General features: G+C 43.1%; 15 non-coding genes and 10 pseudogenes across 15 annotated transcripts; all 25 read left to right on the top strand.

The window, feature by feature from the left end:
* The first annotated feature begins 368 nt into the window (after positions 1–368).
* LOC142511295 (5S ribosomal RNA) lies at positions 369–488 on the top strand (annotated as a pseudogene).
* Positions 489–822: 334 nt separating this feature from the next.
* On the top strand, positions 823–941 carry LOC142507854 (5S ribosomal RNA). The gene has a single exon (XR_012806096.1). It is a non-coding gene; the product is annotated as a 5S ribosomal RNA (ribosomal RNA).
* Positions 942–1,513: 572 nt separating this feature from the next.
* LOC142512189 (5S ribosomal RNA) lies at positions 1,514–1,632 on the top strand (annotated as a pseudogene).
* Positions 1,633–2,353: 721 nt separating this feature from the next.
* Positions 2,354–2,472, top strand: LOC142517376 (5S ribosomal RNA). Its single transcript, XR_012813125.1, has one exon. It is a non-coding gene; the product is annotated as a 5S ribosomal RNA (ribosomal RNA).
* A 684-nt stretch (positions 2,473–3,156) lies between these two features.
* Positions 3,157–3,275, top strand: LOC142515948 (5S ribosomal RNA). Its single transcript, XR_012811767.1, has one exon. It is a non-coding gene; the product is annotated as a 5S ribosomal RNA (ribosomal RNA).
* Positions 3,276–3,958: 683 nt separating this feature from the next.
* Positions 3,959–4,077, top strand: LOC142506657 (5S ribosomal RNA). The gene has a single exon (XR_012804942.1). It is a non-coding gene; the product is annotated as a 5S ribosomal RNA (ribosomal RNA).
* A 655-nt stretch (positions 4,078–4,732) lies between these two features.
* LOC142512381 (5S ribosomal RNA) lies at positions 4,733–4,840 on the top strand (annotated as a pseudogene).
* A 682-nt stretch (positions 4,841–5,522) lies between these two features.
* Positions 5,523–5,640, top strand: LOC142508078 (5S ribosomal RNA). Its single transcript, XR_012806310.1, has one exon. It is a non-coding gene; the product is annotated as a 5S ribosomal RNA (ribosomal RNA).
* A 684-nt stretch (positions 5,641–6,324) lies between these two features.
* LOC142515971 (5S ribosomal RNA) lies at positions 6,325–6,443 on the top strand. The gene has a single exon (XR_012811790.1). It is a non-coding gene; the product is annotated as a 5S ribosomal RNA (ribosomal RNA).
* A 683-nt stretch (positions 6,444–7,126) lies between these two features.
* Positions 7,127–7,245, top strand: LOC142511654 (5S ribosomal RNA; annotated as a pseudogene).
* Positions 7,246–8,015: 770 nt separating this feature from the next.
* Positions 8,016–8,138, top strand: LOC142508220 (5S ribosomal RNA). Its single transcript, XR_012806445.1, has one exon. It is a non-coding gene; the product is annotated as a 5S ribosomal RNA (ribosomal RNA).
* Positions 8,139–8,821: 683 nt separating this feature from the next.
* On the top strand, positions 8,822–8,939 carry LOC142512470 (5S ribosomal RNA; annotated as a pseudogene).
* A 685-nt stretch (positions 8,940–9,624) lies between these two features.
* LOC142516155 (5S ribosomal RNA) lies at positions 9,625–9,742 on the top strand. The gene has a single exon (XR_012811966.1). It is a non-coding gene; the product is annotated as a 5S ribosomal RNA (ribosomal RNA).
* A 1,139-nt stretch (positions 9,743–10,881) lies between these two features.
* LOC142510562 (5S ribosomal RNA) lies at positions 10,882–10,998 on the top strand (annotated as a pseudogene).
* Positions 10,999–11,681: 683 nt separating this feature from the next.
* LOC142510175 (5S ribosomal RNA) lies at positions 11,682–11,800 on the top strand. Its single transcript, XR_012808302.1, has one exon. It is a non-coding gene; the product is annotated as a 5S ribosomal RNA (ribosomal RNA).
* A 680-nt stretch (positions 11,801–12,480) lies between these two features.
* Positions 12,481–12,599, top strand: LOC142511742 (5S ribosomal RNA; annotated as a pseudogene).
* A 681-nt stretch (positions 12,600–13,280) lies between these two features.
* LOC142517289 (5S ribosomal RNA) lies at positions 13,281–13,399 on the top strand. The gene has a single exon (XR_012813042.1). It is a non-coding gene; the product is annotated as a 5S ribosomal RNA (ribosomal RNA).
* Positions 13,400–14,085: 686 nt separating this feature from the next.
* On the top strand, positions 14,086–14,204 carry LOC142509965 (5S ribosomal RNA). Its single transcript, XR_012808109.1, has one exon. It is a non-coding gene; the product is annotated as a 5S ribosomal RNA (ribosomal RNA).
* A 275-nt stretch (positions 14,205–14,479) lies between these two features.
* On the top strand, positions 14,480–14,598 carry LOC142511764 (5S ribosomal RNA; annotated as a pseudogene).
* A 679-nt stretch (positions 14,599–15,277) lies between these two features.
* LOC142511613 (5S ribosomal RNA) lies at positions 15,278–15,396 on the top strand (annotated as a pseudogene).
* Positions 15,397–16,077: 681 nt separating this feature from the next.
* Positions 16,078–16,196, top strand: LOC142506930 (5S ribosomal RNA). The gene has a single exon (XR_012805202.1). It is a non-coding gene; the product is annotated as a 5S ribosomal RNA (ribosomal RNA).
* Positions 16,197–16,883: 687 nt separating this feature from the next.
* Positions 16,884–17,002, top strand: LOC142514585 (5S ribosomal RNA). Its single transcript, XR_012810473.1, has one exon. It is a non-coding gene; the product is annotated as a 5S ribosomal RNA (ribosomal RNA).
* Positions 17,003–17,686: 684 nt separating this feature from the next.
* On the top strand, positions 17,687–17,805 carry LOC142508459 (5S ribosomal RNA). Its single transcript, XR_012806670.1, has one exon. It is a non-coding gene; the product is annotated as a 5S ribosomal RNA (ribosomal RNA).
* Positions 17,806–18,489: 684 nt separating this feature from the next.
* LOC142509982 (5S ribosomal RNA) lies at positions 18,490–18,608 on the top strand. The gene has a single exon (XR_012808125.1). It is a non-coding gene; the product is annotated as a 5S ribosomal RNA (ribosomal RNA).
* A 684-nt stretch (positions 18,609–19,292) lies between these two features.
* Positions 19,293–19,411, top strand: LOC142511129 (5S ribosomal RNA; annotated as a pseudogene).
* Positions 19,412–19,514: the final 103 nt, after the last annotated feature.

Raw genomic sequence — 19,514 nt, 5'->3', positions numbered from 1 at the left:
ACATGTGAAATCAAAGTAGGTCGGGCAATGCCGGATTTGAACAAAATTGTACGCTAATTTGATTGTAAACGGGCAAACGAACGAGACTCGTTACTCTGCAACGGTCCTGTGCAGAAGGGTATGACGCAGATTACTCCGGAGACGGTTAACTCATTAAAAACAATTATTTCGAATGTTTTAGCCATAATTTACGTAAACGGTCGCGACACGAGGACTGCCCAGGGAGGTCACCCATCCTAGCTCTGCCATCGCGCCAGAACGCTTATTTTCATGGTTCTGATTGGGCGATAGCAGTGCCGTGTGTTGTCCATCGCCGCCCGCTCCACACGTACTCGAGGGATATAAGAATAGACATCCCACACAATGTCGGGTGCGATCATACAAGCACTAATGCACCAGATCCCATCAGAACTCCAAAGTTAAGCATGCTTGGGCGAGAGCAGTACTAGAACGGGGTACCCTTATGGGAAGTCCTCGTGTTGCACCCCTTTTCGTGTTTTTCTATTTTTGATTACTTATTGACAGACGATTTTTGGCTCAAATCTTCTGAATCTCGATCGAAACCATTTAAGACATGCGAAATCAACGTATATCGGACACTGCTGGATTTGGACAAAATTGTAGGCTAATTTGATTGTAAACGGGCAAACGAACGAGACTCAATACTCCGCAACGAGGTGGCGAGTTTTAGCCAAATTCCTTCTCTAAGACCCTCTAATTTGCGATTTTCCTCTTCTGTTAAGCTTTTGTTTCCTCGAGAAATCCGCTTAGTAAGTTCATAATTCGATTCCGGTTCCATTTTATCGTATCCCACTCAATGTCGGGTGCGATCATACCAGCACTAATGCACTGGATCTCATCAGAACTCCGAAGTTAGGCGTGCTTGGGCGAGAGCAGTACTAGGATGGGTGACCCCCTAGGAAGTCCTCTTGTTGCACCTATTTTTCGTGTTTTTCTATTTTTGATTACTTGTTGACAGACGATTTTTCGTTTCAAATCATCTGAATCTCGATCGGGACAAGATAAGACATGGGAAATAAACGTAGCTCGGGCACTGCCGGATTTGGACAAAATTGTAGGCTAATTTTATTGTACACGGGCAAAAGAACGAGACTCATTACTCCGCAACGAGGTGGCGAGATTTTAGCCTAATTCCATCTCTAAGTCCCTCTAATTTGAGATTTTCCGCTTCTGTTAAGTTTCCGTTTTCTCGAGAAATCCGCTTAAAAAGTTCAAAATTCGATTCTGGTTTCATTTTATCGTATCTCAGGCATAATAATAGCTTTACATTCGCTATTTTCCTATTCTTATTTTTTTCTATTTTTGGTAACATTTAGCAATTTTTGTTGTCGTGAGCCGGTTCTGTGCGGAAGGGTATGACGCAGATTACTCCGGAGACGGTTAACTCATTAAAAACAATTATTTCGACTGTTTTAGCCATAATTTACATAAACAATCGCGACACGAGGACGCCAGAACGCTTAACTTCATAGTTCTGATTGGGCGAGAGAAGTGCCGCGTGTTGTCCATCGCTAATGCACCGGATCCCATCAGAACTCCGAAGTTAAGCGTGCTTGGGCGAGAGCAGTACTAGGATGGGTGATCCCCTGGGAAGTCCTCGTGTTGCCACCCCTTTTCGTGTTTTTCTATTTTTGATTACTTGTTGACCCTTTTCGTGTTTTTCTATTTTTGATTACTTGTTGACAGACGATTTTAGGCTCAAGTCATCTGAATCTCGATCGAGACCGGATAAGACATGTGAAATCAACGTAGCTCGGGCACTGCCGGATTTGGACAAAATTGTAGACTAATTTGATTGTAAACGGGCAAACGAACGAGCCTCATTACTCCGCAACGAGCTGGCGAGATTTTAGCCGAATTCATTCTCTAAGACCCTCTAATTTGCGATTTTCCGATTCTGTTAATCTTCCGTTTCCTTGAGAAATCTTCTAAGGAAGTTTGAAATTCGATTTCGGTTCAATTTTATAGTATACCAAGCATAATAATAGCTTTACATTCGCTATTTTCTTTTTCTTATTTTTTTTCTATTTTCTGGGAACATTTAGCGATTTTTATTGTCGTGAGCCGGTTCTGTGCAGAAGGATATGACGAAGATTACTCCGGAGATGGTTAACTCATTAAAAATAATTATTTCGAATGTTTTAGCCATAATTTACGTAAACAGTCGCGACACGAGGACTGCCCAGGGAGTTCACCAATCCTAGCTCTGCCATCGCGCCAGAAGGTTTAACTTCATGGTTTTTATTGGGCGAGAGCAGTACCGCGTGTTGTCCATCGCCGCCTGCTCCACACGTACTCGAGGGATATAAGAATAAAAATCCCACTCAATGTCGGGTGCGATCATACCAGCACTAATGCACCATATCCCATCAGAACTCAGAAGTTAAGCATGCTAGGGCGAGAGCAGTACTAGGATGGGTGACCCCTTGAGAAGTCCTCGTGTTGCACCCCTTTTCGTGTTTTTCTATTTTTGGTTTCTTGTTGACATACGATTTTTGGCTCAAATCATTTGAATCTCGATCGGGACCAGATAAGACATGTGAAATCAACGTAGCTCGGGCACTGCCAGATTTGAACAAAATTGTAGCCTAATTTGATTGTAAACGGGCGAACGAACGAGACTCATTACTCCGCGATGATTTGACGAGATTTTAGCCGAATTTCTTCTCTAAGACACTCTAATTTGAGATTTTTCGCTTCTGTTAAGCTTCCGTTTCCTCGAGTAATCCGCTTAGGAAGTCCGAAATTCAATTTCGGTTCCATTTTATCTTATCCCAGGCATAATAATAACTTTAAATTCGCTATTTTTTTTTCCTATTTTTTTTTTCTATTTTCTGGGAACATTTAGCAATTTTTGTTGTCGTGAGCCGGTACTGTGCGGAATGGTATAACGCAGATTACTCTGAAGACGGTTAACTCATTAAAAACAATTATTTCGACTGTTTTATCTATAATTGACGTAAACGGTCGCGACACGAGGACTTCCCAGGGAGGTCACCCAACCTAGCTCTTCCATCGCGCCAGAACGCTTAACTTCATGGTTCTGATTGGGCGAGAGCAGTGCCGCGTGTTGTCCATCGCCGCCCGCTCAACACGTACTCGAGGGATATAAGAATAAAAATACCACTGAATGTCGGGTGCGATCATACCAGCACTAATGCACCGGATACCATCAGAACTCCAAAGTTAAGCGTGCTTGGGCGAGAGCAGTACTAGAATGGGTGACCCCCTTGGAAGTCCTCGTGTTGCACCCCTTTTCGTGTTTTTCTATTTTTGATTACTTGTTGACAGAAAATTTTCGGCTCAAATCATCAGAATCTCGGTCGGAACCAGATAAGACATGTGAAATCAACGTAGCTTGGGCACTGCCGGATTTTGACAAAATTGTAGCATAATTTGATTGTAAACAGGCAAACGAACGAGACTCATTCCTTCGCAATGAGCTGGCGAGATTTTAGCCGAATTCCTTCTCTAAGACCCTCTAATTTGCGATTTTCCGCTTCTGTTAAACTTCTGTTTCCTCGAGAAATCCGCTTAGGAAGTCCGAAATTCGATTCCGATTTCATTTTATCGTATCCCAGGCATAATAATAGCTTTACATTCGCTATTTTCTTATTATTAATTTTTTTCTATTTTCTGGGAAGATTTAGCGATTTTTGTTGTCGTGAGCCGGTTCTATGCGGAAGGGTATGACGCAGATTACTCCGGAGACGATTAACTCAATAAAAACAAATATTTCGACTGTTTTAGCCATAATTTACGTAAACGATCGCGACACGAGGATTTACCAGGGAGTGTCACCCATCTTAGCTCTTCCATCGCGCCGGAACGCTTAACTCCATGGTTCTGATTGGGCGAGAGCAGTGCCGAGTGTTGTCCATCGCCGCCTGCTCCTACGTACTCGATGGATATAAGAATAATCATCCCACTCAATGTCATGTGCGATCATACCAGCACTAATGCACCGGATCGCATCAGAACTCTGAAGTTAATCGTGCTTGGGCGAGAGCAGTACTAGGATGGGTGACCACCTGGAAAGTCCTCGTGTTGCACCCCTTTTCGTGTTTTTCTATTTTTGATTACTTGTTGACAGACGATTTTCTGCTCAAATCATCTGAATCTCGATCGGGACCAGATAAGACATGTGAAATCAACGTAGCTCGGGCACTGCCGGATTTTGACAAAATTGTAACCAAATTTTATTATTCCGCAATGAGCTGGCGATATTTTAGCCGAATTCCTTCTCTAAGACCCTCTAATTTGCGATTTTCCGCTTCTGTTAAGCTTCTGTTTCCTCGAGAAATCCGCTTAGGAAGTTCGAAATTCGATTTCGGTTCCATTTAATCTTATCTCAGGCATAATAATAGCTTTACATTCGTTATTTTCTTATTCATAATTTTTTTCTATTTTCTGGGAACATTTAGCAATTTTTGTTGTCGTGAGCCGGTTCTGTGCGGAAGGGTATGACGCAGATTACTCCGGAGACGGTTAACTCATTAAAAACAATTATTTCGACTGTTTTATCCATAATTTACGTAAACAGTCGCGACACGAGGACTTTCGAGGGAGGTTACCCATCCTAGCTCTGCCATCGTGCCAGAACGCTTAACTTCATGGTTCTGATTGGCCGAGAGAAGTGCCACGTGTGGTCCATCGCCGTCCGCTCCACACGTACTCGAGGGATATAAGAATAACAATCCCACTAAATTTCGAGTGCGATTATACCAGCACTAATGCACCGGATCCCATCAGAACTCCGAAGTTAAGCGTGCTTGGGCGAGAGCAGTAGACCCCCTTGGAAGTCCTCGTGTTGCACCCATTTTTGTGTTTTTCTATTTTTGAGTACTTGTTGACATACGATTTTTGGCTCAAATCATCTGAATCTCGATCGGGACCAGATAAGACATGTGAAATCAACGTACATCGGGCACTGCCGGATTTGGACAAAATTGTAGGCTAATTTGATTGTAAACGGGCAAACGAACGAGACTCAACACTCCGCAACGAGGTGGCGAGATTTTAGCCTAATTCCTTCTCTAAGACCCTCTAATTTGAGATTTTCAGCTTCTGCTAGGCTTCCGTTTCCTCGAGAAATCCGCTTAGGAAGTTCGAAATTCGATTCCGGTTCCATTTTATCTTATCTCAGGCATAATAATAGCTTTACATTCGCTATTTTCTTCTTCTTATTTTTTTCTATTTTCTGGGAACATTTAGCAATTTTTGTTGTCGTGAGCCGGTTCTGTGCGAAAGTGTATGATACAGATTACTCTGGAGACGGTTAACTCATTAAAAACAAATATTTCGACTGTTTTAGCCATAATTTACGTAAACGATCACGACACGAAGATTTACCAGAGAGTGTCACCCATCCTAGCTCTTCCATCGCGCCAGAACGCTTAACTTCATGGTTCTTATTGGGCGAGAGCAGTGCCGAGTGTTGTCCATCGCCGCCCGCTCCTACGTACTCAAGGGATATAAGAATAAACTTCCCACTCAATGTCGGGTGCGATCATACCAGCTCTAATGCTCCGGATCCCATCAGAACTCCGAAGTTAAGTGTGCTTGGGCGAGAGGAGTACTAGAATGGGTGACCCCTTGGAATTCCTCGTGTTACACTCCTTTTCCTGTTTTTCTATTTTTGATTATTTGTTGACAGACGATTTTCGGCTCAAATCATCTGAATATCGATCGGGACCAGATAAGACATGGGAAATCAACGTAGCTCGGGCACTGCCGGATTTTGACAAAATTGTAGGTTAATTTGATTGTAAACGAGCAAACGAACGAGACTCTTTACTCCGCAACGAGGTGGCGAGATTTTAGCCTAATTCCTTCTCTAAGACCCTCTAATTTCAGATTTTCAGCTTTTGTTAGGCTTCCGTTTCCTCGAGAAATACGCTTAGAAAGTTCGAAATTCGATTCCGATTTCATTTTATCATATCCAAGGCATAATAATAGCTTTACATTCGCTATTTTCTTCTTCTTAATTTTTTTTTATTTTCTGGGAACATTTAGAGATTTTTGTTGTCGTGAGCCGGTTCTGTGCGAAAGGTGATGACGCATATTACTCCGGCGACGGTTAACTCATTAAAATCAAATATTTCGACTATTTTGGCCATAATGTACGTAAACGATCGCGACACGAGGATTTACCAGGTAGTGTCACCCATCCTAGCTCTTCCATTGCGCTAGAACGCTTAAACTTCATGGTTCTTATTGGGCGAGAGCAGTGCCGAGTGTTGTCCATCGCTTCCCACTCCTACGTACTCAAGGAATATAAGAATAAACTTCGCACTCAATGTCGGGTGCGATCATACCAGCACTAATGCGCCGGATCCCATCAGAACTCCAAAGTTAAGCGTGCTTGGGCGAGAGCAGTACTAGGATGGGTGACCCCCTGTGAAGTCCTCATGTTGCACCTCTTTTCACGTTTTTCTATTTTTGATTACTTGTTGACAGACAATTTTCGGCTCAAATCATCTGAATCTCGATCGGGACCAGATAAGACATATGAAATCAACGTAGCTCGGGCACTGCCGGATTTTGACAAAATTGTAAACTAATTTGATTGTAAATGGGCAAACGAACGAGACTTATTACTCCGCAATGAACTGACGAGATTTTAGCCGAATTCCTTCTCTAAGACCCTCTAATTTGCGATTTTCCGCTTCTGTTAAGCTTCTGTTTCCTCGAGAAATCCGCTTAGGAAGTTCGAAATTCGATTCCAGTTCCATTTTATCTTATCTTAGGCATAATAATAGCTTTACATTCATTATTTTCTTATTCTTAATTTTTTTCTATTTTCTGGGAACATTTAGCGATTTTTGTTGTCGTGAGCCGGTTCTGTTCGGTAGGGTATGACGCAGATTACTCCGGAGACGGTTAACTCATTAAAAACAATTATTTCGACTGTTTTATCCATAATTTACATAAACACTCGCGACACAAGGACTTCTGAGGGAGGTCACCCATCCTAGCTCTGCCATCATGCCAGAACGCTTAACTTCATGGTTCTGATTGGGCGAGAGAAGTGCCGGGTGTTGTCCATCGCCGTCCGCTCCACACGTACTCGAGGGATATAAGAATAAAAATCCCACTGAATGTCGAGTGCGATTATACCAGCAATAATGCACCGAATCCCATCAGAACCCCGAAGTTAAGCGTGCTTGGGCGACAGCAGTACTAGGATGGGTGACCCATTAAGAAGTCCTCGTGTTGCACCCCTTTTCGTGTTTTTCTATTTTTGATTACTTGTTGACAGACGATTTTCTGCTCAAATCATCTGAATCTCGATCGGGACAAAATGAGACATTCTTATTTTTTTTTCTATTTTCTAGGAACATTTAGCGATTTTTGTTGTTGTGAGCCGGTTCTATGCGGAAGGGTATGACTCAGATTACTCCGGAGACGATTAACTAATAAAAAACAATTATTTTGACTGTTTTTTCCATAATTTAAGTAAACGATCGCGACACGAGGACTTCCCAGGGAGGTCACCCAACCTAGCTCTTCCATCGCGCCAGAACGCTTAACTTCAAGGTTCTGATTGAGCGAGAGCAGTGCCGCGTGTTGTCCATCGCCGCCCACTCCTCACGTACTCGAGGTATATAAGAATACAAATCCCTCTCAATGTCGGGTGCGATCATACCAGCACTAATGCACCGGATCCCATCAGAACTCCGAAGTTAAGCGTGCTTGGGCGAGAGCAGTACTATTATGGGTGAGCCGCTTCTGTACGGAAGGGTATGACACAAATTAGTCCGGAGATGTTTAACTCATTAAAAACAATTATTTCGACTGTTTTACCTATAATTTACGTAAGGAGTCGTGACAGAGGACTTCCCAGGGAGGTCACCCATCCTAGCTCTACCATCGCACTAGAACGCTTAACTTTATGGTTCTGATTGGATAAGAGCAGTGGAACGCGTGTTGTCCATCGCCGCCCGCTCCACACGTACTCGAGAGATATAAGAATAAACATCCCACTCAATGTCGGGTGCGATCATACCAGCACTAATGCACCGTATCCCATCAGAACTCCGAAGTTAAGCGTGCTAGGGCGAGAGCAGTACTAGGATGGGTGACCGGTCCCCTTGGAAGTCCTCGTGTTGCACCCCTTTTCGTGTTTTTCTATTATTGATTACTTGTTGACAGACGATTTTTGGCTTAAATCATCTGAATCTCGGTCGGGACCAGATTAGACATGTGAAATCAACGTAGATCGGGCACTGCCGGATTTGGACAAAATTGTAGGCTAATTTGATAGTAAACGGGCAAACGAACGAGACTCATTACTCCGCAATGAGCTGGCGAGATTTTAGCCGAATTCCTTCTCTAAGATTCTCTAATTTGCGATTTTCCGCTTCTGTTAATCATCCGTTTCCTAATGAAATCCGCTTAGGAAGTTCGAAATTCGATTCATGTTCCATTTTATCGTATCCCAGGCATAATATAAGTTTTACCTTTGCTATTTTCTTCTTCTTATTTTTTTTTGTATTTTTTGGGAACATTTAGCAATTTTTGTTGTCGTGAGCCGGTTCAGTGCGGAAGGGTATAACGTAGATTACTCCGGAGACGGTTAACTCATTAAAAATAATTATTTCGACTATTTAGCCATAATTTACGTAAACGGTCGCGACACGAGGACTGCCCAGGGAGGTCACCCATCCTAGCTCTGCCATCGCGCCAGAACGCTTAACTTCATGGTTCTGATTGGAAGAGAGCAGTGCCGCGTGTTGTCAATCGTCGCCCGCTCCACACGTACTCAAGGGATATATGAGTAAAAATCCCAATCAATGTCTGGTGCGATCATACCAGCAATAATGCACCGGTCGCATAAAAACTCTGAAGTTAGGCGTGCTTGGGCTAGAGCAGTACTAGGATGGGTGACCCCCTGGGAAGTCCTCGTGTTGCACCCCTTTTCGTGTTTTTCTATTTTTTTATTACTTGTTGACAGACGATTTTCAGCTCAAATCATCTGAATCTCGATCGGGACCATATAAGACTTGTGAAATCAACGTAGCTCGGGCACAGCCGGATTTGGACAAAATTGTGGCCTAATTTGATTGTAAACAGGCAAACGAACGAGACTCATTACTCCGCAATGAGCTAGCGAGATTTTAGCTGAATTCCTTCTCTAAGACCCTCAAATTTGCGATTTTCCGCTTCTGTTAAGCTTCCGTTTACTCGAGAAATCCGCTTAGGTAGTTCAAAATTTGATTCCGTTTCCATTTTATCGTATCTCAGGCATAATAATAGCTTTACATTCGCTATTTTCTTCTTCTAATTTTTTTTCTATTTTTTGGAAACATTAAGCGATTTTTTGTTGTCGTGAGCCGGTTCTGTGCGGAAGGGCATGATGCAGATTACTCCAGAGACGGATACCTCATTAAAAACAATTATTTCGACTCTTTTAGTCATAATTTACGTACACGGTCGCGACAAGAGGACTGCCCAGGGAGGTCACCCATCCTCGCTCTGCCATCGCGCCTGAACGCTTAACTTCATGGTTCTGATTGGGCGAGAGAAGTGCCGCGTGTTGTCTATCGCCGCCCGCTCCACATGTACTCGAGGGATATAAGAATAAACATCCCACTCAATGTCGGGTGCGATCATACCAGCACTAATGCACCGGATCCCATCAGAACTCCGAAGTTAAGCGTTCTTGGCGAGAGCAGTACTATGATGGGTGACCCCCTGGGAAGTCCTCGTGTTGCACCCCTAATCGTGTTTTTTTATTTTTGATTACTTGCTGACAGACTATTTTCGGCTCAAATAATCTGAATCTCTATCGGGACCAGATAAAACATGTGAAATCAACGTAGCTCGAGAAATGCCGGATTTGGACAAAATTATACACTAATTTGATTGTAAACGGGCAAAGGAACGAGAATCATTGCGATTTTCTGCTTCTGTTAAGTTTCCGTTTCCTCGAGAAATTCGCTTAGGAAGTCGAAATTCGATTCCGTTTCTATTTTATCGTATCTCAGGCATAATAATAGCATTACATTCGCTATTTTCTTCTTCTTATTTTTTTTTATTTTCTGGGAACATTTAGCGATTTTTGTTGTGATGAGCCGGTTATGTGCGGAAGGGTATGACGCAGATTACTCCGTGGACAGTTAACTCATTAAAAACAATTATTTCGACGGTTTTAGCCATAATTTACGTAAACGGTCACGAAACGAGGACTTCCCTGGGAGGTCACCCATCCTAACTCTGCCGTCAGCCAGAACGCTTAACTTCAGGATTAGATAAGACATGTGAAATCAACGTAGCTCGGGCATTGCCGGATTTGGACAAAATTATTTGCTAATTTGATTGTAAACGGGCAAACGAACGAGACACATTACTCTGCAATGAGCTGGCGAGATTTTAGCAGAATTCTTTCTCTAAGACCCTCTAATTTGCGATTTTCCGCTTCTGTTAAGCTTCCGTTTCCTCGAGAAATCCTCTTAGAAAGTTTGAAATTCGATTCCTGTTACATTTTATCGTATCTCAGACATAATAGTAGCTTTACATTCGATATTTTCTTCTTCTTATTTTTTTTCTATTTTCTAGGAACATTTTGCTATTTTTGTTGCCATGAGCCGGTTCTGTGCGGAAGGGTATGACGATGATTACTCCGGAGACGGTTAACTCATTAAAAAAAATTATTTCGACTGTTTTAGCCATAATTTACGTAAATGGTCGCGACACGAGGACTTCCCAGGAAGGTCACCCATCCTAGCTCTGCTATCGCGCGAGAACGCTTAACTTCATGGTTCTGATTAGGCGAGAGCAGTGCCGCGTGTTGTCCATCGTCGCCCGCTCCACACGTACTCGAGAGATATAAGAAGAATAAACATCCCACTCAATGTCATGTGCGATCATACCAGCACTAATGCACCGGATCCCATCAGAACTCCGATGTTAAGCGTGCTTGGGCAAGAGCAGTACTAGGCTGGTGACCCCTGGGAAGTCCTCGTTTTGCACCCCTTTTCGTGATTTTCTATTTTTGATTACTTGTTGACAGCCGATTTTCGGCTTAAATCATCTGAATCTCGATCGGGACCAGATAAGGCATGTGAAATCAACGTAGCTCGGGAACTGCCGGATTTGGACAAAATTGTAGCCTAATTTGATTGTAAACGGGCAAACGAACGAGACTCATACTCCGCAATGAGCTGACGAGATTTTAGCCGAATTCCTTCTCTAAGACCCTCTAATTTGCGATTTTCTGCTTTTGTTAAGCATCCGTTTCATCGAGAAATCCACGTAGGAAGTTCGAAATTCGATTTCGGTTCCATTTTATCGTATCCCAGGCATAATAATAGCTTTACATTCGCTATTTTCATTTTCTTATTTTTTTTTCTATTTTCTGGGAACATTTATCGATTTTTGTTGTCGTGAGCCGGTTCTGTGCGGCAGGGTATGACGTAGATTACTCCGGATTAGGTTAACTCATTAAAAACAATTATTTCGACTGTTTTAGCCATAATTTACGTAAACGGTCGCGACACGAGGACTTCCAAGGGAGGTCACCCATCATAGCTCTGCCATCGCGCTAGAACGCTTAACTTCATAGTTCTTATTGGGAGAGAGCAGTGCCGCGTGTTGTTTATCGCCGCCCGCTCCACACGTACTCGAGGGATATAAGAATAAAAATCCCACTAAATGTCGGGTGCGATCATACCAGCACAAATGCACCGGATCCCATCAGAACTCCGAAGTCAACCGTGCTTGGGCTAGAGCAGTACTAGGATGGGTGACTCCCAGGGAAGTCCTCTTGTTGCACCACTTTTCGTGTTAATCTATTTTTGATTACTTGTTGACAGACGATTTTCGGCTCAAATCATCTGAATCTCGATCGGGACTTGATAAGACAGGTGGAATCAACTTAGCTCGGGCATTGCCGGATTTGGACAAAATTGTAGCCTAATTTGATTGTAAACGGGCAAAAAATGAGACTCATTGCTCCGCAATGAGCTGACGAGATTTTAGCCGAATTCCTTCTCTAAGACCCTCTAATTTGCGATTTTCCGCTTCTGTTAAGCTTCCGTTTCCTCGAGAAATCCGGTTAGGAAGTTCGAAATTTGATTCTTGTTCCATTTTATCGTATCTCAGGCATAATAATAACTTTACATTCGCTATTTTCTTCTTCTTATTTTTTTTCTATTTTCTGGGAACATTTAGCGATTTTTATTGTTGTGAGCCGGTTCTGTGCGGAAGGGTATGACGCAGATTACTTCGGAGACGGTTAACTCATTAAAACAAATATTTCAACTGTTTTAGCCATAATTTACGTAAACGGTCGCGACAAGAGGACTTCCCAGGAAGGTCACCCATACTAACTCTGCCATCGCGCCAGAACGCTAACTTCATGGTTCTGATTGGGCGAGAGCAGTGCCGCGTGTTGTCCATCGCCGCCCGCTCCACACGTACTCGAGGGATATAAGAATAAAAATCCCACTCAATGTCGGGTGCGATCATACCAGCACTAATGCACTGGATCCCATCAGAACTCTGAAGTCAACCGTGCTAGGGCTAGAGCAGTACTAGGATTGGTGACCCCCTGGGAAGTCTTCCTGTTGCACCTCTTTTCGTGTTAATTTATTTTTGATTACTTGTTGACAGACGATTTTCGGCTCAAATCATCTGAATCTCGATCGGGACTAGATAAAACATGTGAAATCAACGTAGCTCGGGCATTGCCGAATTTGGACAAAATTGTAGCCTAATTTTATTGTAAACGGGCAAAAAAATGAGACTCATTGCTCCGCAATGAGCTGACGAGATTTTAGCCGAATTCCTTCTCTAAGACCCTCTATTTTGCTATTTTCCGCTTCTGTTAAGCTTCTGTTTCCTCGAGAAATCCGCTTAGGAAGTTCTAAATTCGATTCTTGTTCCATTTTATCGTATCTCAGGCATAATAATAGCTTTATATTCGCTATTTTCTTGTTCTTATTTTTTTTCTATTTTCTGGGAACATTTAGCGATTTTTATTGTTGTGAGCCGGTTCTGTGCGGAAGGGTATGACGCAGATTACTCCGGAGACGGTTAACTCAATAAAACAATTATTTCGACTGTTTTAGCCATAATTTACGTAAACGGTCGCGACACGAGGACTTCCCAGGGAGGTCACCCACACTAACTCTGCCATCGCGCCAGAACGCTAACTTCATGGTTCTTATTGGGCGAGAGCAATGCCGCGTGTTGTCCATCGCCGCCCGCTCCACACGTACTCAAGGAATATAAGAATAAACATCCTACTCAATGTCGGGTGCGATCATACCAGCACTAATGCACCGGATCCCATCAGAACTCCGAAGTCAACCGTGCTTGGGCTAGAGCAGTACTAGGATGGGTGTCCCCCTGCGAAGTCCTCGTGTTGCACCTCTTTTCGTGTTAATCTATTTTTGATTACTTGTTGACAGACGATTTTCGGCTCAAATCATCTGAATCTCGATCGGGACCAGATAAGACATGTGAAATCAACGTAGCTCGGGCAGTGCCGGATTTGGACAAAATTATTTCCTAATTTGATTGTAAACGGGCAAACGAACGGGACACATTACTCCGCAATGAGATGGCGAGATTTTAGCCGAATTCCTTCTCTAAGACCCTTTAATTTGCGATTTTCCGCTTCTGTTAAGCTTCCGTTTCCTCGAGAAATCCGCTTAGAAAATTCGAAATTCGATTCCGGTTCAATTTTATCGTATCCCAGGCATAATAATAGCTTTACATTCGCTATTTTCTTCTTCTTATTTTTTTTTCTATTTTTTGGGAACATTTAGCGATTTTTGTTGTCGTAAGCCGGTTTCGTGCGGAAAAGGGTATGACGCAGATTACTCCGGAGACGTTTAACTCCTTAAAAACAATTATTTCGACTGTTTTAGCTATAATTTACATAAACGGTCGCGACACGAGGAATTCCCATGGGAGGTCACCCATCCTAGCTCTACCATCGCGCCAGAACGCAAACTTCATGGTTCTGATTGGGCGAGTGCAGTGCCGCGTGTTGTCCATCGCCGCCCGCTCCACACGTACTCAGGAGATATAAGAATAAAAATCGCACTCAATGTCTGGTGCGATCATACCAGCACTAATGCACCGGATCCCATCAGAACTCTGAATTTAAGCGTCCTTTGGCGAGAGCAGTACTAGGATGGGTGACCCCCTGGAAAGTCCTCGTGTTGCACCCATTTTCGTGTTTTTCTATTTTTGATTTCTTGTTGACAAATGATTTTCGGCTCAAATCATCTGAATCTTGATCGGGACTAAATAAGACATGTGAAATCAACGTAGCTCGGGCACTGTCGGATTTCGACAAAATTGTAGGCTAATTTGATTGTAAACTGGAAAACGAACGAGAATCATTACTCCGAAATGAGCTGGCGAGAGCAGTGCCGCGTGTTGTCCATCGTCGCCCGCTCCACACGTACTCAAGAGATATAAGATTAAAAATCCACTCAATGTCTGGTGCGATCATACTAGCACTAATGCACCGGATCCCATCAGAACTTCGAAGTTAAGCGTACTTGGGAGAGAGCAGTACTAGGATCGGTGACCCCGTGGGAAGTCATTGTATTGCTCCCCTTTTCGTGTTTTTCTATTTTTGATTACTTGTTGACAGGCGATTTTCGGCTCAAATCATCTAAATCTCGATCGGGACCAGATAAGACATGTGAAATCAACGTAGCTCGGGCACTGTCGGATTTGGACAAATTGTAGGCTAATTTGATTGTAAACGGGCAAACGAACAAGACTCATTACTCCGCAATGAGATGGAGAGATTTTAGCCTAATTCCTTCTCTAAGACCCTCTAATTTGCGATTTTCCGCTTCTGTTAAGCTTCCGTTTAATCGAGAAATCCGCTTAGGAAGTTCAAAATTCGATTCCTGTTCCATTTTATCGTATCTTAGGCATTATAATAGCTTTACATTCGCTTTTTTCTTCTACTTATTTTTTTCTATTTTCTGGGAACATTTAGCGATTTATATTGCCGTGAGCCGGTACTGTGCCGAAGGGTGTGACGCAGATTACTCCGGAGATGGTTAACTCATTAAAAACAATTATTTCGACTGTTTTACCCATAATTTACGTAAATGGTCGCGACACAAGGACTTCCAGGAAGGTCACCCATCCTAGCTCGGCCATCGCGCCAGAACGCTTAACTTCATGGTTTTGATTTGGCGAGAGCAGTGCCGCGTGTTGTCCATCGTCGCCCGCTCCACACGTACTCGAGAGATATAAGATTAAAAATCCACTCAATGTCGGGTACAATCATACTAGCACTAATGCACCGGGTCCCATCAGAACTTCGAATGTAAGCGTACTTGGGCGAGAGCAGTACTAGGATGGGTGACCCCGTGGGAAGTCATCGTATTGTTCCCCTTTTCGTGTTTTTCTATTTTTGATTACTTGTTGACAGGCGATTTTCGGCTCAAATCATCTAAATCTCGATCGGACCAGATAAGACATGTGAAATCAACGTAGCTCGGGCACTGTCGGATTTGGACAAATTGTAGGCTAATTTTATTTTAAACGGGCAAACGAACGAGACTCATTACTCCGCAATGAGATGGAGGATTTTAGCCGAATTCCTTCTCTAAGACCCTCTAATTTGCGATTTTCCGCTTCTGTTAAGCTTCCGTTTCCTCGAGAAATCCGCTTATGAAGTTTGAAATTCGATTCCTGTTCCATTTTATCGTATCTTAAGCATAATAATAGCTTTACATTCGCTATTTTCTTCTTCTTATTTTTTTTTCTATTTTCTGGGAACATTTAGCGATTTTTTTTGCCATGAGCCGATTCTGTGCGGAAGGGTATGACGCAGATTAGTTCAAAGACGGTTAACTCATTAAAAAAAATTATTTCGACTGTTTTAGCCATAATTAACGTAAACGGTCGCGACACGAGGACTTCCCAGGAAGGTCACCCATCCTAGCTTTGCCATCGCGCCAGAACGCTTAACTTCATGGTTCTGAATGGGCGAGAGCAGTGCCGCGTGTTGTCCATCGTCGCCTGCTCCACACGTACTCGAGAGATATAAGAATAAAAATCCCACTCAATGTCGAGTGCAATCATACCAGCACTAATGCACCGGATCCCATCAGAACTCCGAAGTTAAGCGTCCTTAGGCGAGAGCAGTATTAGGATGGGCGACCCCCTGGGAAGTCCTCGTGTTGCACCTCTTTTCGTGTTTTCTATTTTTGATTATTTGTTGACAGACGAATTTCGGCTCAAAACATCTGAATCTCGATCGGGACCAAATAAGGCATGTGAAATCAACGTAACTCGGGCACTGCCGGATTTGGACAAAATTGCAGGCTAATTATATTGTAAACGGGCAAACGAACGAGACTCATTGCTATGCAATGAGCTGGCGAGATTTTAGCCGAATTCCTTCTCTAAGACCCTCTACTTTGCGATTTTCCGCTTGTGTTATGTTTCCGTTTCCTCGAGAAATACGCTTAGGAAGTCTGAAATTCGATTCTGGTTCCATTTTATCGTATCTCAGGCATAATAATAGCTTTACATTCGCTATTTTATTCTTCTTATTTTTTTTCTATTTTTTTTTGGTAAAATTAAGCGATTTTTGTTGTCGTGAACTGGTTCTGTGCGGAAAAGGGTATGACGCAAATTAATCCGGAGGCGATTAACTCATTAAAAACAATTATTTCGACTGTTTTAGCTATAATTTACGTAAACGGTCGCGACACGAGGACTGCCCAGGGAGGTCACCCGCCCTCGCTCTTCCATCGCGCTAGAACGCTTAACTTCATGGTTCTGATTGGGATAGAGCAGTGCCGCGTGTTGTCCATCGCTGCCTGCTCCACACGTACACGAGAGATATAAAAATAAACATCCCACTCAATGTCGGGTGCGATCATACCAGCACTAATGCACCGGATCCCATCAGAACTCTGAAGTTAAGCGTGCTTGGGTGAGAACTGTACTAGAATGGGTGACCTCCTGGGAAGTCCTCGTGTTGCACCCCTTTCCATGTTTTTCTATTTTTGATTACTTGTTGACATACGATTTTCGGCTCAAATCATCTGAATCTCGATCAGGACCAGATAAGACATTTGAAATTAACGTAGTTCTGGCACTGCCGGATTTGAACAAAATTGTAGCCTAATTTGATTGTAAAACGGGCAAACGAACGAGACTCAATACTCCGCAATGAGCTGGCGAGATTTTGGCCGAATTCCTTCTCTAAGACCCTCTAATTTGCGATTTTCCGGTTCTGTTAAGCTTCCGTTTCCTCGAGAATCCGCTTAGGAAGTCCAAAATTCGATTCCGGTTCCATTTTATCGTATCCCAGGCATAATAATAGATTTACATTTGCTATTTTCTTATTCTTATTTTTTTTTCTATTTTCTAGGAACATTTAGCGATTTTGGTTGTCGTGAGCCGGTTCTGTGCGGAAGGGTATGACGCAGATTACTCCGGAGATGGTTAACTCATTAAAAACAATTATTTCGACTGTTTTAGCCATAATTTACGTAAACGGTCGCGACAAGAGGACTTCCCAGGGAGGTCACCCATCCTAGCTCTGCCATCGCGCCAGAACGCTTAACTTCATGGTTCTGATTGGGCGAGAGCAGTGCCGCGTGTTGTCCATCGCCGCCCGCTCCACACATACTCGAGGGATATAAAAATAAACATCCCACTCAATGTCAGGTGCGATCATACCAGCATTAATGCACCGGATCCCCTCAGAACTCCGAAGTTAAGCGTTCTTGGACGAGAGCTGTACTAGGATGGGTGACCCCCTGGGAATTCCTCGTGTTGTATCCCTTTTCTTATTTTTCTATTTTTGATTAATTGTTGACAGACGATTTTCGGCTCAAATCATCTGAATTTCGATCGTGACTAGATAAGACATGTGAAATCAAAGTAGCTCAGGCACTGCCGGATTTGAACAAAATTGTAGCCTAATTTGATTGTAAACGGGCAAACGAACGAGACTCATTACTTCGCAATGAGCTGGCGAGATTTTAGCCGAATTCCTTCTCTAAGACCCTCTAATTTGCGATTTTCCGCTTCTGTTAAGCTTCCGTTTCCTCGAGAAATCCGCTTAGGAAGTCCAAAATTCGATTTCGGTTCCATTTTATCGTATCTCAGGCATAATAATAGCTTTACATTCGCTATTTTCTTATTCTTATTTTTTTTTCTATTTTCTAGGAACATTTAGCGATTTTTGTTGTCGTGAGCCGGTTCTGTGCGGAAGGGTATGATGCAGATTACTCCGGAGATGGTTAACTCATTAAAAACAATTATTTCGATTGTTTTAGCCATAATTTACGTAAACGGTCGCGACAGGAGGACTTCCTAGGGAGGTCACCCATCCTAGCTCTGCCATCGCGCTAAAACGCTTAACTTCATGGTTCTGATTGGGCGAGAGCAGTGCCGCTTGTTGTCCATCGCCGCCCGCTCCACACATACTCGAGGGATATAAGAATAAACATCCCACTCAATGTCAGGTGCAATCATACCAGCATTAATGCACCGGATCCCCTCAGAACTCCGAAGTTAAGCGTGCTTGGACGAGAGCTGTACTAGGCTGTGTGACCTCCTGGGATTTCCTCGTGTTGCACCCCTTTTCGTGTTTTTCTATTTTTGATTACTTGTTGACAGACGATTTTCGGCTCAAATCATCTGAATATCGATCGGGACCAAATAAGACATGTGAAATCAAAGTAGCTCAGGCACTGCCGGATTTGGACAAAATTGTAGCCTAATTTGATTGTAAACGGGAAAACGAACGAGACTCATTACTCCGCAATGAGCTGGCGAGATTTTAGCCGAATTCCTTCTCTAAGACCCTCTAATTTGCGATTTTCCGCTTCTTTTAAGCTTTCGTTTCCTCGAGAAATCCGCTTAGGAAGTCCGAAATTCGATTCCGGTTCTATTTTATCGTATCCCAGGCATAATAATAGCTTTACATTCGCTATTTTCTAATTCTTATTTTTTTTTCTATTTTTTGGGAGCATTTAGCGATTTTTGTTGTCGTGAGCCGGTTCTGCGCGGAAGGGTATGACGCCGATTACTCCGGAGATGGTTAACTCATTTGAAACAATTATTTCGGCTGTTTTAGCCATAATTTACGTAAACCGTCTAGACACGAGGACTTCCCAGGGAGGTCACCCATCCTATCTCTGCCATCGCGCCAGAATGATTAACTTCATGGTTCTGATTGGGATAGAGTAGTGCCGCGTGTTGTCCATCGCCGCCTGCTCCAAACGTACACGAGGGATAAAAGAATAAACATCCCACTCAAGGTCGGGTGCGATCATACCAGCAGTAATGCACCGGATCCCATCAGAACTCCGAAGTTAAGTGTGGTTGGGCGAGTGCAGTACCAGGATGGGTGAGCCCCTTGAAATTCCTCGTGTTGCACCTCTTTTCGTGTTTTTCTATTTTTGATTAATTGTTGACAGACTATTTTTGGCTCAAATCATCTGAATCTCGATCAGGACCAGATAAGACATGTGAAATCAACTTAT

The sequence above is a fragment of the Primulina tabacum genome, chromosome 10 (assembly GCF_025594145.1).
Source record: "Primulina tabacum isolate GXHZ01 chromosome 10, ASM2559414v2, whole genome shotgun sequence".
Lineage (NCBI taxonomy): Eukaryota > Viridiplantae > Streptophyta > Magnoliopsida > Lamiales > Gesneriaceae > Primulina > Primulina tabacum.
This window is presented reverse-complemented; position numbering and strand designations above follow the sequence as displayed.